We start from the raw sequence: 18,738 nt of genomic DNA on the forward strand, positions 1-18,738 counted from the left end.
CACCTCCATCATTGATCACCCCCCTGTAAGGCTCCATTCAGACGTCCTCATGTGTTTTGCGGATCCGATCCATGTATCCATGTATCCGTAAAAATCATACGGACGTCTGAATGGAGCCTTACTAGGGGGGTGATCAATGACAGGGGGGTGATCACCCATATAGACTCCCTGATCACCCCCCTGTCATTGATCACCCCCCTGGTAAGGCTCCATTCAGACGTCCGTATGATTTTTACTGATCCATGGATACATGGATCGGATCTGCAAAACACATGCGGACATCTGAATGGAGCCTTACAGGGGGGTGATCAATGACAGGGGGTGATCAGGGAGTGTATATGGGTGATCACCCCCCTGTCATTGATCACCCCCCTGGTAAGGCTCCATTCAGACGTCCGTATGATTTTTACGGATCCATGGATACATGGATCGGATCCGCAAAACACATGCGGACGTCTGAATGGAGCCTTACAGGGGGGTGATCAATGACAGGGGGTGATCAGGGAGTGTATATGAGTGATGACCCTCCTGTCATTGATCACCCCCCTGTAAGGCTCCATTCAGACGTCCGTATGATTTTTACGGATCCATGGATACATGGATCGTATCCGCAAAACACATGCGGACATCTGAATGGAGCCTTACAGGGGGGTGATCAATGACAGGGGGTGATCAGGGAGTGTATATGGGTGATCACCCCCTGTCATTGATCACCCCCCTGGTAAGGCTCCATTCAGACGTCCGTATGATTTTTACGGATCCATGGATACATGGATCAGATCCGCAAAACACATGCGGACGTCTGAATGGAGCCTTACAGGGGGGTGATCAATGACAGGGGGTGATCAGGGAGTGTATATGAGTGATGACCCTCCTGTCATTGATCACCCCCCTGTAAGGCTCCATTCAGACGTCCGTATGATTTTTACGGATCCATGGATACATGGATCGGATCCGCAAAACACATGCGGACGTCTGAATGGAGCCTTACAGGGGGGTGATCAATGACAGGGGGTGATCAGGGAGTGTATATGGGTGATCACCCCCCTGTACGGCTCCATTCAGACGTCTGTATGATTTTTACGGATCCATGGATACATAGATCGGATCCGCAAAACACATGCGGACGTCTGAATGGAGCCTTACAGGGGGGTGATCAATGACAGGGGGTGATCAGGGAGTGTATATGGGTGATCACCCCCCTGTCATTGATCACCCCCCTGTAAGGCTCCATTCAGACGTCCGTATGATTTTTACGGATCCATGGATACATGGATCGGATCCGCAAAACACATGCGGACGTCTGAATGGAGCCTTACAGGGGGGTGATCAATTACAGGGGGTGATCAGGGAGTGTATATGGGTGATCACCCCTCTGTCATTGATCACCCCCCTATAAGGCTCCATTCAGACGTCCGCATGTGTTTTGCGGCTCCGATCCATGTATCCATGGATCCGTAAAAATCATACGGACGTCTGAATGGAGCCTTACAGGGGGGTGATCAATGACAGGGGGGTGATCAATGACAGGGGGTGATCAGGGAATCTATATGGGTGATCACCCGCCTGTCATTGATCACTTCCCTGTAAGGCTCCATTCAGACGTCCGCATGTGTTTTGTGGATCCGATCCATGTATCAGTGGATCCGTAAAAATCATACGGACGTCTCAATGGAGCCTTACAGGGGGGTGATCAATGACAGGGGGGTGATCAATAACAGGGGGTGATCAGGGAATCTATATGGGTGATCACCCGCCTGTCATTGATCACCCCCCTGTAAGGCTCCATTCAGACGTCCGTATGTGTTTTGCGGATCCGATCCATGTATCTGTGGATCCGTAAAAATCATACGGACGTCTGAACGGAGCCTGACAGGGAGGTGATCAATGACAGGGGGGTGATCAATGACAGGGGGGTAATCAATGACAGGGGGGGTGATCAGGGAGTTTATATGGGGTGATCAGGGGTTTATAAGGGGTTAATAAGTGACGGGGGGGTGTAGTGTAGTGTGGTGTTTGGTGCGACTTTACTGACCTACCTGTGTCCTCTGGTGGTCAATCCTAACAAAAGGGACCACCAGAGGACCAGGTAGTAGGTATATTAGACGCTGTTATCAAAACAGCGTCTAATATACCTGTTAGGGGTTAAAAAAAATCACATCTCCAGCCTGCCAGCGAGCGATCGCCGCTGGCAGGCTGGAGATCCACTCACTTACCTTCTGTTCCTGTGAGCGCACGCGCCTGCGTGCGCGCGTTCACAGGAAATCTCGGGTATCGCGAGATGACGCGCCGATCCGTCCAGGAGGAGTAAATCAACCACCTCCCGGACGCATTGGCGCGTTAGGCGGTCGGGAGGTGGTTAAAAGGCCAAATCTGTGCAAAGATATAGATTCATTGTCATTTTCTGTAAGGTAGTCACATGTTGTAATGGCAAAGGCAAAAAAACTCTCCCTTTTTGAACGTAGTCTGGTTGTTGAACTGCATAAGCAGGGTCTCTCACAGCGCGCCATCGCTGCTGAGGTGGGAGTGGGCCGCAGTAAGACAGTCATTTGGAATTTATTAAATGATCCTGAGGGTTATGGAACAAAAAAGTCAAGTGGGAGACCCCCAAAAAATTTCATCAGCACTGAGCCAGAGGATCCAATTGGCTGTCCGTCAAGACACTGGACGATCCTCAACCCAAATTAAGGCCCTTACTGGTGCTGACTGCAGTCCCATAACTATCAGATGGCATCTGAGACTGAAGGGCTTCAAAAACAAAAAACGTCTTCAAAGACCTCGTCTCCTTGAACGCCACAGAACTGCTCGTTTGGACTTTGCAAGAAAGCACCAAACATTGGACATTCAAAAGGTGGAAGAAAGTTTTATTCTCTGATGAGAAATTTTTTTAATCTTGATGGTCCTGATGGTTTACAACATTACTGGCATGACAAGCAGATCCCACCTGAGATGTTTTCTACGCGCCACAGTAGAGTAGGCGCCATAATGGTCTGAGGTGCTTTTTCCTTCAGTGGAACAATGGAGCTTCAGAAAGTGCAGGGGCGTCAAACGGCCGCTGGCTATGTCCAGATGTTGCAGAGAGCATTCCTCATGACTGAGGGCCCTCGTCTGTGTGGTAACGACTGGGTTTTTCAACAGGACAATGCTACAGTACACAATGCCCGCAGGACAAGGGACTTCTTCCAGGAGAATAACATCACTCTTTTGGCCCATCCTGCGTGTTCCCCTGATCTAAATCCAATTGAGAACTATTGGGGATGGATGGCAAGGGAAGTTTACAAAAATGGACAACAGTTCCAGACAGTAGATGGCCTTCGTGCGGCCGTCTTCACCACTTGGAGAAATGTTCCCACTCACCTCATGGAAACGCTTGCATCAAGCATGCCGAAATGAATTTTGGAAGTGATAAACAATAACGGCAGAGCTACTCATTACTGAGTTCATGTTTGGAAGTTGGATTTCTGTTTTGGGGGAGGGTTTAGTTTTTTTTGGGAGGTGTGGTTCTAGACTTTTGATCAGCTGAAAAACAGCTTGTTTCAGTTTATTTGTTGTTTTCATTAAATTGAATGCTTAAAAAATGTTTTGTCTCACTCCAATTTCTTCTTGTTGCATGTTGCAGGTCTACTTGGAACCTTGTTAAGATCCAGCCATGCTAAATATGATTTTTTGCTATTTTTCAAGTGGTCTTAAACTCCAAATGTCAATTAAATTAAAGTCCAAAATAATATTTTTAAGTTGCTGCACTGTTTTGTCCCTTCTTCTTGCTTGCTCACCTGTTCTGTCTTCCTCTTTTAGGGCACAATTAAAGTCTTTGGCCATAATCACTGGTGTTTGACCAGCTAAGAAAGGTTTTATGTCCTTTAGCATCTCAGCTCTTTCATGAAGTTCAGGTAAAGCAGATGCATTTAGTAATTTGAGCTCTCTGCCATTAAAATTGATATTTACTAATAAAGCTCACGCTGGAATCATTTGTATGTATGAAATAATTTGACAACTATTTCCATTGAATAGTATCCCAACTCCAGCAGCTTTGTTATTGTTGTCTCCAGACAACAATGAAGGGCCCTGTGTCCAACTTTGCCTTAGGTCTGCGTAGTTTGGGGAGTATTCTATTCCACATTCTTGTAAAATGATGATGTCGCAGTTGACTGTCTCCAGATAAGCCAAAACAGCAGCTCTCTTAGATGCTCCATTAATCCTCCTTACATTAAGGGAGGAGATTTTTAGAGTATCACACATTGTCCATTAAGAAAAACTTAAAATAACCGAAAGTCACTTTTCATGCAAAAGCAGCTCTCTTTATTGAGCTCTCTCAAAATTTCTCACTTTCTGTAAGAAAGCATTGCACATTATGTCATCAGATGAACTACTTGACATAAATGGAACTAATGGCTCTGGTGATGCTAAGCTCTCAAACTGAAGGATCTGCATAGGATCAGATAAGGTCACGCTTGGTCTTAACCACCTCCCGACCGCCTAACGCGCCGATGCGTCCGGGAGGTGGTTGATTTGTTCCTCCTGGACGCATCGGCGCGTCATCTCGCGAGACGCGAGATTTCGTCACAGCCGGCCCGCGCATGCGCATCGCGGGCCGGCATTTCGTAGCAAAGTATTTCGTCAGCAACCTGCCGGCCACGATCATTGGCTGGCAGGTTGCTGATTTTTAAAAAAACCAATCAGCAGCCAGATAACCCATCATATTAGTAAATATGATGGGGTTATATGGCTGCTGTGCTCCTCTGCTCCTTCTTTTGGTCGGTTGGTTCCAGCAGAGGAGCAGAGGAGCACACATCACTGTGAGTACCCACTACACCACACTTAGCCCGCAGATCACCCCTATTAACCCTTTGATCACCCCTTTGAACGCCCCTGTCATTCACTAGTGAAAGGAAAAAAGTGATGAGTGCAAACTGTCACTTTTTTTTTTTCACTGGTATTGACCGTTAGGTTTTAGGTATAGTTTAGGCCCCTTGGTTAGGTAGTTTAGGGATCAGTTAGCGCCCAGCCCACCGCACCGCAGTCCGTTATTCGCTGATTAGCGTATCGCTAATCAGCATTTGTACTTTTATAGTATCTGGAAGTGATCAAAACTGATCACGGTCAGATCTATAATTGTATTAGTGTCACTTTAGTTCTCCCTCCACCCAAAACGCAGTGTTTGCCCGATCAGGCCTGATCGGTCGCCCACACGTGCGTTTGCCCACGCCCGCCCCACCGCAGTGACAAAAAAATAATTTTTTTTTTTGATCGCTGCACATTCACTTTACACGCACTGCGGCGATAAAAAAAATCAGTTTTGATATTTTTATCAATCACAGCGGCCTCCGGTAGTTTGGTAGCCTCCCATTTGTCAGACAGGCTTGCTTTTTTTTTCTTGGGTAGTCTCAGGGAATACCCCTAAATTTAGTTGCCCACATGTCAAACAGGGGGTATTCTTCTGAAGAGGCCCTACAGGCTTCTGACCCAGTCGGATGAGGAGTGGGAACCCTCATCTGATGAATCTAGCAGGTCAGAATGCGAACCTGTAGAAAGCAGTGTCTCTCTGACCCAAAGTTCGGACGAGGAGGCTGAGGTCCCTGATAGCACCAGGCGCACCCGGCCCCGTGTCGCTAGACAGCAGGTTGTGCAGGATCCACTTCAAGAGCAGCAGAGTGGGGCTGGTGCTGTCGGATTACGTGGTGAGGCATACACCAGCAGCCCAGCCCTTCCTGGACCTAGTACCAGCACTGCCGTAGAACATGGTGAAGTAGCGAGCACCAGAAGGGCAGTTGAAGCTGGTACGGTGGCACGCGCATTAGTTCCCCCGTCGCAGCCACCGCAAAGACGTGCCCGTAGAGCCCCTAGAATCCCAGAGGTGCTGGCAAACCCTGATTGGCAGTCCCCAACTTCAGCCGCACCTGTAGTTCCCCCTTTCACCGCCCAGTCTGGAGTTCGGGTTGAGACAGCTCAGATCGGTTCGGCCCTGGGATTTTTTGAGCTGTTCTTGACTGCGGAGCTCTTAGACTTAGTTGTGGCAGAGACAAACCGGTATGCCACACAATTTATAACCGCTAACCCGGGAAGCTTTTATGCCCAGCCTTTCCGGTGGAAACCAGTCCAAGTTTCCGAAATTAAAACTTTTTTGGGCCTCCTCCTCAACATGGGTCTAACTAAAAAGCATGAATTGCGGTCATATTGGTCCACGAACCCAATTCATCACATGCCCATGTTCTCTGCTGCTATGTCCAGGACACGATTTGAGACCATCCTGCGTTTCCTGCACTTTAGTGATAACAGCACCTCCCGTCCCAGAGGCCACCCTGCTTTTGACCGACTCCACAAAATTCGGCCCCTCATAGACCATTTCAACCTGAAATTTGCAGATATGTATACCCCAGAGCAAAACATCTGCGTAGACGAGTCCCTTATACATTTTACCGGGCGCCTTGGCTTCAAACAATACATCCCAAGCAAGCGCGCCCGGTATGGGGTCAAATTGTATAAGCTCTGTGAAAGGGCCACAGGCTATACACACAAATTTCGTGTCTATGAGGGAAAAGATCAGACCCTGGAGCCGGTCGGTTGCCCTGACTACCTGGGGAGCAGTGGGAAGATAGTCTGGGACTTGGTGTCACCCTTATTCGGCAAGGGGTACCATCTTTATGTGGACAATTTTTACACAAGTGTGGCCCTCTTTAGGCATTTGTTTCTAGAACGGATTGGCGCCTGTGGTACCGCGCGAACTAGTCGCGCGGGCTTCCCCCAATGGCTCGTTAGCACCCGTTTTGCAAGGGGGCAGAGGGCCGCACTGTGTAACGAAGAACTGCTCGCGGTGAAATGGAGAGACAAGCGTGACGTTTACATGCTCTCCTCCATTCACGCAGACACGACAATCCAAATTGAGCGAGCAACCCGTGTCATTGAAAAGCCCCTCTCAGTCCACGACTATAACCTTCACATGGGAGGGGTGGACTTCAATGACCAGATGTTGTCTCCGTATTTAGTTTCCCGCAGAACCAGATGCTGGTATAAGAAGGTGTCTGTATATTTAATTCAATTGGCTCTGTATAATAGTTTTGTTCTCTACAGTAAGGCTGGGAGAACTGGATCCTTCCTCAAATTTCAGGAAGAGATAATCGAGAACCTCCTGTACCCAGGAGGTTCCGTGGCCCCATCCACCAGTGTAGTTAGCCGTCTACACGAGCGACATTTCCCCAATGTCGTTGCTGGTACCTCAACCCACCCGTCACCCCGAAAAAGATGTCGTGTCTGTAGCAGGAGTGGAATAAGGCGTGACACCCGCTATTTCTGTCCTGACAGTCCTGACCACCCTGCCCTATGCTTAGGGGAGTGTTTCCGGAAGTACCACACACAGGTACACCTAGCATAGGGATCATCTCACCAGGACAGGCACACAGGGCTATTAGGGCCCATTCACTCACTGCTGCTGCAAACGTCTCCTTTCACCTGGGACAAAGTGCATAACGCACTTCGCCACATCTTTGGGCGATTTGCGCTTTGCACATTGACCCATGGGGAAGGAGACACCAGTAAGCAAACACGTTAATGTTTAGTTCAAAAAGTTAAAGTTTACATGTTCTGTTCCAAAGTTAATAAAATTATTGCGTTGCGGCCTGTTTTTTTTTTTTTTTTCTTTTTTTTACCTTCCAGGTGGACCAACCGATCTACTAGCTGCAGCACTGATGTGCATTCTGACAGAAGCATTGCGCTGCTGTCAGATTACACGCAAGTCGGTGTATGCGGCGCTGCAAGACGAGATTTTCTCCTCTGCAGTAACAGATACGTTTGCCGAGGCATACGAGCTGAGGAGGAGGCGGCATTCCTATGCTTTGGCAAACACTTTGTATGTATATATATAAAAAAAAAAATCCCGGCAATGATTTATTCATCCACATCGATTGATGTGAATGGAGAAATCTGGTTTTCCAGGGCATACGAGCTAAGTGGGTATGGATGTTGGGCGGAGCTCCTATGTCCTGGCAGACGCCTTTCCCCTCCTTTTTTTTTTTTTGGCAGAGATTTTTTCATCCACATTGATCGATGCGAATGAAGAAATCTGTGCCGTTCATTTTTTTCTTTCAGCCCAGAGGCTGAACGGAAAAAAAAATCTCATTACCTGTATGCTCAATATAAGGAGAATAGCAGAAACGCCTAATGCTGGCCATACATGTAATGATTGCGGAGACCCTCAAATGCCAGGGCAGTACAAACACCCCACAACTGACCCCATTTTGAAAAGAAGACACCCCAAGGTATTTGCTGAGGGGCATATTGAGTCCATGAAAGATTTACATTTTTGTCCTAAGTTAGCGGAAATTGAGACTTTGTGAGAAAAAACAAAAAAAGAATCAATTTCCGCTAACTTATGCGAAAAAAAAAAAAAATTCTATGAACTTGCCAGGCCCCTCATGGGGTGTCACCCTTGGGGTGTCTTCTTTCCAAAGTGGGGTCACATGTGGGGTATTTATACTGCCCTGGCTTTTTAGGGGCCCTAAAGCGTGAGAAGAAGTCTGGGATCCAAATGTCTAAAAATGCCCTCCTAAAAGGAATTTGGGCACCTTTGCGCATCTAGGCTGCAAAAAAAGTGTCACACATCTGGTATAGCCGTACTCAGGAGAAGTTGGGGAATGTGTTTTGGGGTGTCATTTTACATATACCCATGCTGGATGAGATAAACATCTTGGTCAAATGCCAACTTTGTATAAAATAATTGGAAAAGTTGTCTTTTGCCAGGATATTTCTCTCACCCAGCATGGGTATATGTAAAATGACACCCAAAACACATTCCCCAACTTCTCCTGAGTACGGCGATACCAGATGTGTGACACTTTTTTGCAGCCAAGGTGGGCAAAGGGGCACATATTCCAAAGTGCACCTTTCGGATTTCGCAGGCCATTTTTTACACATTTTGATTGCAAAGTACTTCTCACACATTTGGGCCCCTAAATTGCCAGGGAAGTATAACTACGCCACAAGTGACCCCATTTTGGAAAGAAGACACCCCAAGGTATTCTGTGAGGGGCACGGCGAGTTCCTAGAATTTTTTATTTTTTGTCGCAAGTTAGTGGAATATGAGACTTTGTAAGGAAAAAAGAGAAAAAGAAAAATCATCATTTTCCGCTAACTTGTGACAAAAAAAAAAAATTCTAGGAACTCGCTGTGCCCCTCACGGCATACCTTGGGGTGTCTTCTTTCCAAAATGGGGTCACTTGTGGGGTAGTTATACTGCCCTGGCAATTTAGGGGCCCATATGTGTGAGAAGTACTTTGCAATCAAAATGTGTAAAAAATGGCCTGCAAAATCCGAAAGGTGCACTTTGGAATATGTGCCCCTTTGCCCACCTTGGCAGCAAAAAAGTGTGACACATCTGGTATCGCCGTACTCAGGTGAAGTTGGGGAATGTGTTTTGGGGTGTCATTTTACATATACCCATGCTGGGTGAGAAAAATATCTTAGTCAAATGCCAACTTTGTATAAAAAAATGGGAAAAGTTGTCTTTTGCCAAGATATTTCTCTCACCCAGCATGGGTATATGTAAAATGACACCCAAAACACATTCCCCAACTTTTCTGAGTATGGTGATACCAGATGTGTGACACTTTTTTGATGCCAAGGTGGGCAAAGGGGCACATATTCCAAAGTGCACCTTTCGGATTTCACCGGTCATTTTTTACAGATTTTGATTGCAAAGTACTTCTCACACATATGGGCCCCTAAATTGCCAGGGCAGTATAACTACGCCACAAGTGACCCCATTTTGGAAAGAAGACACCCCAATGTATTCCGTGAGGGGCATGGCGAGTTCCTAGAATTTTTTATTTTTTGTCGCAAGTTAGTGGAATATGAGACTTTGTAAGGAAAAAAGAGAAAAAAAAAATCATCATTTTCCGCTAACTTGTGACAAAAAAAAAAAATTCTAGGAACTCGCAGTGCCCCTCACGGAATACCTTGGGGTACACTTGTGGTGTAGTTATACTGCCCTGGCAATTTAGGGGCCCACATGTGTGAGAAGTACCTTGCAATCAAAATGTGTAAAAAATGGCCTGCGAAACCCGAAAGGTGCACTTTGGAATATGTGCCCCTTTGCCCACCTTGGCAGCAAAAAAGTGTGACACATCTGGTTTCGCCGTACTCAGGAGAAGTTGGGGAATGTGTTTTGGGGTGTCATTTTACATATACCCATGCTGGGTGAGAAAAATATCTTGGTCAAATGCCAACTTTGTATAAAAAAATGGGAAAAGTTGTCTTTTGCCAAGATATTTCTCTCACCCAGCATGGGTATATGTAAAATGACACCCCAAAGCACATTCCCCAACTTCTTCTGAGTACGGCGATACCAGATGTGTGACACTTTTTTGCTGCCAAGGTGGGCAAAGGGGCACATATTCCAAAGTGCACCTTTTGGATTTCACCGGTCATTTTTTACACATTTTGATCGCAAAGTACTTCTCACACATATGGGCCCCTAAATTGCCAGGCCAGTATAACTACGCCACAAGTGACCCCATTTTGGAAAGAAGACACCCCAAGGTATTCTGTGAGGGGCATGGTGAGTTTCTATTTTTTGTCGCAAGTTAGTGGAATATGAGTTTGTAAGAAAAAAATAAATAAAAAATCATCATCATTTTCCGCTAACTTGTGACAAAAAATAAAAAGTTCTATGAACTCACTATGCCCATCAGCGAATACCTTAGGGTGTCTACTTTCCGAAATGGGGTCATTTGTGGGGTTTTTCTTCTGTTTGGGCATTGTAGAACCTCAGGAATCATGACAGGTGCTCAGAAAATCAGAGCTGTTTCAAAAAGCGGAAATTCACATTTTTGTACCATAGTGTGTAAACGCTATAACTTTTACCCAAACCATTTTTTTTTTATTAAAGACATGTAGAACAATAAATTTAGTGAAAAATTTATATATGGATGTCGGTTTTTTTGCAAAATTTTACAGCTGAAAGTGAAAAATGTCATTTTTTTGCAAAAAAATTTTTACATTTTGATTAATAACAAAAAAAAGTAAAAATGTCAGCAGCAATAAAATACCACCAAATGAAAGCTCTATTAGTGAGAAGAAAAGGAGGTAAAATTCATTTGGGTGGTAAGTTGCATGACCGAGCGATAAACGGTGAAAGGAGTGTAGTGCCGAAGTGTAAAAAGTGCTCCGGTCATGAAAGGGGTTTCAGCTAGCGGGGCTGAAGTGGTTAAGCTGCTTTCGCTCTCATCTGCACTTTGACGGGATGCTCTTTCGACACTGAGAACCTGTTCTTCATGACCAATCACTTTTATTTTAGTTTCTTTTGTCTGTAGGTCCATGGCTTCATCTCCTGCAATCGTCCCCTTTACCCCTGCCTCATTAGCAGGTTCCCCTGCCACCTTTTCAAGAGCAGATTTTCCAGGAACACTCTTCATAGGATGCACAATTTTCTCCTTTATTAGCACTATGGATATTCCAGGTATGCTCGTAGTCTCAGGTTTCTCAGTTTCTTTCATAGCGGGTGCAAATCCAGCCTTTTTGGGGACCTCCGGTTCTTTTGTAGGTCCCTTGCCTACGGCAACATCCGCATAGGACTGATCCATTCCGCTTTGGACAGTCTTTAAAGGCATGGCTTTCCATCCTACACAGGTTACATATAATCACATTCTGACAGTCGGCGCTTTTATGCCCTGCTTCTTGGCACTTCCCGCAAAAACCTGCCTCCTCTTTAGTCTTGAGCACGAATATTCGAAAAGCAAATTTTTATCGCGAATATCGGCACTTCGAGAATTTGCGAATATTTAGAAAATAATGCTATATATTCGTTATGATGAATATTATTTTTGTTTTGTTTTTGTTTAACACAGTACACATCAGGTGTTCATCCTTCCCTCCTTCTAGCTTGTGGACCAATGAGAAGGCTTTGTCAGAGCTTAGCAACATCCCTAGCAACCAATAGAAAAGTTGCCTGTCCCTTACTATACAAGTTTCATTGGTTGCTGAAAATTTGCAAGTGCAAATATATTGGAGCACTCTATCTGCATATAAAGCTATTCTAATGTTCTGCTGTGTCAACCATTTTCTCCAGTCTCGGGAAACTTATACCAGCTTGGAAAATGTAGCTAAAGTGACCCACACTGGTATTTCGCGCACATTACGCGAATAATACAGGGAGTGCAGAATTATTAAGCAAATGAGTATTTTGACCACATCATCCTCTTTATGCATGTTGTCTTACTCCAAGCTGTATAGGCTCGAAAGCCTACTACCAATTAAGCATATTAGGTGATGTGCATCTCTGTAATGAGAAGGGGTGTGGTCTAATGACATCAACACCCTATATCAGGTGTGCATAATTATTAGTCAACTTCCTTTCATTTGGCAAAATGGGTCAAAAGAAGGACTTGACAGGCTCAGAAAAGTCAAAAATAGTGAGATATCTTGCAGAGGGATGCAGCACTCTTAAAATTGCAAAGCTTCTGAAGCATGATCATCTAACAATCAAGCATTTCATTCAAACAGGGTCGCAAGAAGCGTGTGGAAAAACCAAGGCACAAAATAACTGCCCATGAACTGAGAAAAGTCAAGCGTGCAGCTGCCAAGATGCCACTTGCCACCAGTTTGGCCATATTTCAGAGCTGCAACATCACTGGAGTGCCCAAAAGCACAAGGTGTGCAATACTCAGAGACATGGCCAAGGTAAGAAAGGCTGAAAGACGACCACCACTGAACAAGACACACAAGCTGAAACGTCAAGACTGGGCCAAGAAATATCTCAAGACTGATTTTTCAAAGGTTTTATGGACTGATGAAATGAGAGTGAGTCTTGATGGGCCAGATGGATGGGCCCGTGGCTGGATTGGTAAAGGGCAGAGAGCTCCAGTCCGACTCAGACGCCAGCAAGGTGGAGGTGGAGTACTGGTTTGGGCTGGTATCATCAAAGATGAGCTTGTGGGGCCTTTTCGGGTTGAGGATGGAGTCAAGCTCAACTCCCAGTCCTACTGCCAGTTTCTGGAAGACACCTTCTTCAAGCAGTGGTACAGGAAGAAGTCTGCATCCTTCAAGAAAAACATGATTTTCATGCAGGACAATGCTCCATCACACGCGTCCAAGTACTCCACAGTGTGGCTGGAAAGAAAGGGTATAAAAGAAGAAAAACTAATGACATGGCCTCCTTGTTCACCTGATCTGAACCCCATTGAGAACCTGTGGTCCATCATCAAATGTGAGATTTACAAGGAGGGAAAACAGTACACCTCTCTGAACAGTGTCTGGGAGGCTGTGGTTGCTGCTGCATGCAATGTTGATGGTGAACAGATCAAAACACTGACAGAATCCATGGATGGCAGGCTTTTGAGTGTCCTTGCAAAGAAAGGTGGCTATATTGGTCACTGATTTGTTTTTGTTTTGTTTTTGAATGTCAGAAATGTATATTTGTGAATGTTGAGATGTTATATTGGTTTCACTGGTAAAAATAAATAATTGAAATGGGTATATATTTGTTTTTTGTTAAGTTGCCTAATAATTATGCACAGTAATAGTCACCTGCACACACAGATATCCCCCTAAAATAGCTAAAACTAAAAACAAACTAAAAACTACTTCCAAAAATATTCAGCTTTGATATTAATGAGTTTTTTGGGTTCATTGAGAACATGGTTGTTGTTCAATAATAAAATTAATCCTTAAAAATACAACTTGCCTAATAATTCTGCACTCCCTGTACATTGCCGATTTTGACAATCAAGAATATAATCTTGAATTCTCAAATATATGATGAATATTCCACAAAATAATTTCGAATATTGCCCCTGAGGCTCATCACTACTCTTTACAGTCGGCTTGTACGTGGCCAAATTGATGACACTTTTCGACAAAATTTCGGCGTCCCTGGATAATAAATGTACCCTCTGTCTCTTCCAATTGTGAAGCTTGATGGGGGGTGATTTAATCCTCCAATTCCTCCAGAGTCCTCCCTGAAGGTGACAAAAAATGTATACTTTCCGGTCCTTTAAGTCCGCTTTATTCATAAGCTACCGGACAGATTTCAAAGTTAAACAATATTGCGAAAGAAAAAAATTCTATGTCACATATGTAAACAAAGGGATTGTACATGTGTACAATTAGTGGAATTTCCTCCATCCAGTACAGTAAAACAAAATTAAGTCCATGTACAGTATAATGGGATCAGTGTGATGGATTTCCAGCCGCTCGTATAAGTAGTGACAGTCGGAAAGATTATCAAATGTGAGAATGTACACACTTTTCCTTGAATCATTGAGAGCAAAAATGCTTCCCTTCTTCACGTTCAAAGTCTTTAGTAGAATGTCGTTCCAAATTAAAATAGCTCACCTTTCTTTTCTTCTTCTTTCGAGATTTCAATCTACACAGAATTTCAGATCTTCATTTCGCCTTGGTTTGTGAAACGGACGTTCAGCATATATACTGCCATCCTTTAGCTGGGCAATTGCCTTCCAAGTCGTCACTATGAAACTCTGACAACCCCTTGCCCAAGTCCGGTCAAACCAGAAATCTCAGGCAAAAGGCCGAAGAGCGAAGAGCGATCAGCCAGGCCGAGCCAGCTCTCTATCCAAAAGAAGAAAACCAGCAAGCCTCAAAGTTGCTTGATTTGAGTTGGATGGCTTGGGGGACCTGCCCCTTTAGATCATTAGGGTAACAAAAATTTTAAAAAAATGTTTGGGATGCCAGATAACTCTTCTCTCACAGCTTAGGAGGGCTGCGTAAACATTTTCAATTTTCTAATTATCCTATCATTATATCAATAACCTTTCTATACTGTTTTCTCATGTAAACTCATTTGCATAAACTTGGGCATATAGGAAAGACATGCAAATAGTGTTTTAGCTGAAAAACAAGGCAGATTCAGCAAATTTTCATGTCTTTCCCATATACCCAAGTTTGCATGACAGCATGCAGACATCCAACGGCACTGAAGCTGGACATGCTCCTTGCCAAGTTGCTGGTGCTTCAGTCCCTCACTTTCCAACTTTTGGACTCTGCACCTTTCAGAGAAGTGATGGCTTCTGCCTAGCCGAGGTGTAGAGTCTCAATCCGTCATTTCTTTGGCGAAAAGGCAGTACCAGCCCTGCACACACATGTAGAACAGAAGGTGGGCCAGTCCTTGAGCCTGTTGGTGTCTGCCAAAGTACAAGGCAGCACGGACGTGTGGAGCTATAACTACGGTCAAAGACAATATACGGTATGTCATTTACGGCCCACTGGGTAAATGTGTTTCCTGCTTAACGAAACCAAGTAACAACGCTTCTGCCTCCACGTTCTCACTCCGTTGGTCCTGTGACAACATCAGCCTCTGCCTCCTCATCCACCACAATGTCCTCAGCCTCCACTGCGGGGACAATTAACAGTGCCCATCCAGCATACCACAGGTGCATGGCACGGCGTTGTCACGCTGTTCTACACCTTGTTTGCCCGGGCAAATGGAGTCACTAGAGATGAGCACATTTTTCAAAAATTATATTTGCGGGTTTGCCGAATTTCTCCACGACAACTCAAAATTGGAACCATGGTGACCAACAACTGGAAGAACATGGTGTCGGCACTGCATCAAGGAGGGCTAAGCCATCTGCCCTGCATGGCGCTCTTGTTCAAGCGGTTCCTGAAGTCTTCCACCCATCTGCAAGATATCTTAAAAATGGTCAGGAAACTTTGCATGTACTTCAGCCACTCATACACCACCAAGCACACCCTCCTTGAGCTGCAGCGGCAGAATGGCATCTCTCAACATAGGCTGATATGTGACGTTTCCCTTCATTAGAATTCCACCCTCCATGTGTTGGACCGACTATATGAACAGAGAAAGACCATAAATGTTTTCTTGATGATACAGGCGGAAAGAGGGATTCCCCTGTGTATCTTAGATGTTACCGTTTGCTCGTCCCTTTGAGGAGGCCAAGTTATTTGTCAGTCACCAGGACTACGTGATGAACAACGTCATTCCACTAATTCATATCCTGGCAAAGATAATGGTAAATCTGTCTGGTCAGGGGACTGGAGACGTGGCACCTACATCTCAAGGCCACATGAGCCATGTGGGTGCTGAACTGGAGGAGGAGGAGGACATTGGAGCACAAGCAATGTGTAGCGAAATGGGTGGTTTTTCTACACAGGTGACAGAAGAGGAGCAGCAGGAGCAGCCTGAGGAGCAAGATGATGATGAAGAAGATGAGGCAGAGGACCCAGACACACAGTGGCAGCATACAGTGGAGATGGAGGCAGGGAGTACCTCCGAGTCACTTGCACAAATGGCCCGATGCATGCTCACTTGCTTGCGTAGTGACAGCCGAATTGTCAACATTTGGCAGAGGTATGACTACTGGCTCTCCACCATGTAAGACCCTCACTTCTGCTCTAAAATAGGTGTCTTTTTTTACACCCGCTGAGAGGGAGGAAAAACTCAACTACTATAGAGACATCCTATGTAGTCAGTTGGCCTCTGCCTATCTGCGCCATCCTGAGCCCTTTTGCAGGTCTGACCGAGGGGGCCCTCTGCGCTCACATTCCACTGGCATGGCTGCTGGGGGGGATGTCAGGAGCAGTGCCACTCCATTCTATCCGCTGGACTACTGGATTTGTGGCCACAACTAGCCAAGTTTGCCCTGGAAAATCTGTCCTGCCCGGTCAGTAGTGTGGCATCAGAGCGGGTGTTTAGTGCAGCGGGGGCCCTAGTTACTCCAAAAAGAACTCGCCTATCCACCCAAAATGTGGAGAGACTGACCTTTGTCAAGTGATTTCCACCCACCAATGCCTGATGCATCAGATTAGATCATCCATGCTGCCTCACCCAAACCTTGACAAAAGAGACCGGTTTCTTCTAGCTACCTGCCTCAGCTACTATTCTGTTGTTGCCACCCGCCTGATGCCACACATCTAATGCCAAGTGCGCCTTCTTACACCCACCTTTTTTAACGGGTACTGTTAGTGCCACCCACCTCCTCACTCTGTCACAGGGTTACTCTGTGGTCTCCTGATGCTGCTGCCACCAGCACACTATGTCACCTTGCCACTCTGTGGTCTCCTGATGCTGCTGCTACCTCAACACTATGTCAAGTTGCCACTCTGTGGCATACTCATGCTGTTGCTGCCGCCTTCACACTATGTCATTGGGCCACTCTGTGGTCTCCTGGTGCTGCTGCTACCTCAACACTATGTCACTTTGCCACTTTGTGGCATCCTCATGCTGTTGCTGCCACCTCCCTACTATGTCAACTTGCTACTTTGTGGTCTCCTGATGCTGCTGCTATGTCCACACTATGTCATTGGGCCACTCTGTGGTCTCCTGATGCTGCTGCTATCTCAACACTATGTCACCTTGCCACTCTGTGGCCTTCTCATGCTGCTGCTGCCAGCTCCACACTATGTCATTGTGCCACTCTGATCTCCTGATGCTGCTGCCACCTTCACACTATGTCACCTTGTCATTTTGTGGTCTCCTGATGCTGCTGCCACCTCCACACTATGTTATCTTGCCACTCTGTGGTCTCCTGATGCTGCTGCCACCTCCACACTATGTTATTGGGCCACTCTGTGGTCTCCTGATACTGCTGCTACCTTAACACTATGTCACCTTGCCACTGTGTGGCCTCCTCATGCTGCTGCTGCCACCTCCACACTATGTCACTTTTCTACACTGTGGTCTCCTGATGCTGCTGCTACTTCCACACTATGTCACCTTTCCACTCTGTGGTCTCCTGATGCTGCTGCCACATCCACACTATGTCACCTTGCTAATCTGTGGTCTCCTGATGCTGATTTTACCTCCACACTGTGTTATTGTGCCACTCTGTGGTCTCCTGATGCTGATGCCACCTCCACACTCTATCATTTTGCCACTATGTGGCCTCTTCATGCTGCTGTCACCTCCACACTATATAACCTTGCCACTCTGTGGTCTTCTGATGCTGCTGCCACCTTCACACTCGGTCATTGTGCCACTCAGTGGTCTCCTGATGTTCCTTCCACATCCACACTGTCACCTTGCCACTCTGTGGTCTCCTGATACTGCTGCCACCTCCACACTATGTCATTGGGCCACTCTGTGGTCTCCTAATGCTGCTGCTACCTCAACACTATGTAACCTTGCCACTCTGTGGCCTGTAAGACTGAGTTCACACTTGAGTTATTTGGTCAGTTTTGGAACATATTTTTCCAAAATAAGTGAAGTATGCAGTGATTCTAAGAGCAACACCTGTCATCTGCGTGTTATACTCACTCACAGTATTGTTTCACTCACTATGCGTGTTGCTGCAAGGCACAGTGTTCCACACCACTATACAGGTTCTCTTTAGCTAGGAAATTGCTGTTTTTTATTGTGATTCACCACAAATTAATTCGGATTAAATCGAATTGTTTCGGAAAATACGGCGAACCGACCAAATTCGCTCATCTCTAGTTGATAAACCAACCAGCAGATCATAAGTGAGTGATATAACTACAAACTAATAAGAGCACTTTTTGTAACAACGTATTGTTGATACAACAATCAGCGCATGGGGAATACAAACCAACTCAATAGCTATATCTAGTGTCCATTGGGATAGTTTGCCTGATTTTATTTTCTACTTTATTTTATTTATTTTGTTGGTATTATTAATATACTGGGTATAAATTAAAGGAAATATATATGTGGAGTCCCCCATTGGTGGCTGTCTATGAGGTGAAGGCAAACAGCTGTTCACTACATACACAGCGGACTGAGGGGCATGGGTATATTTTAATGCTGGATAGGAA

The sequence above is a fragment of the Bufo gargarizans genome, chromosome 4 (assembly GCF_014858855.1).
Source record: "Bufo gargarizans isolate SCDJY-AF-19 chromosome 4, ASM1485885v1, whole genome shotgun sequence".
NCBI lineage: Eukaryota > Metazoa > Chordata > Amphibia > Anura > Bufonidae > Bufo > Bufo gargarizans.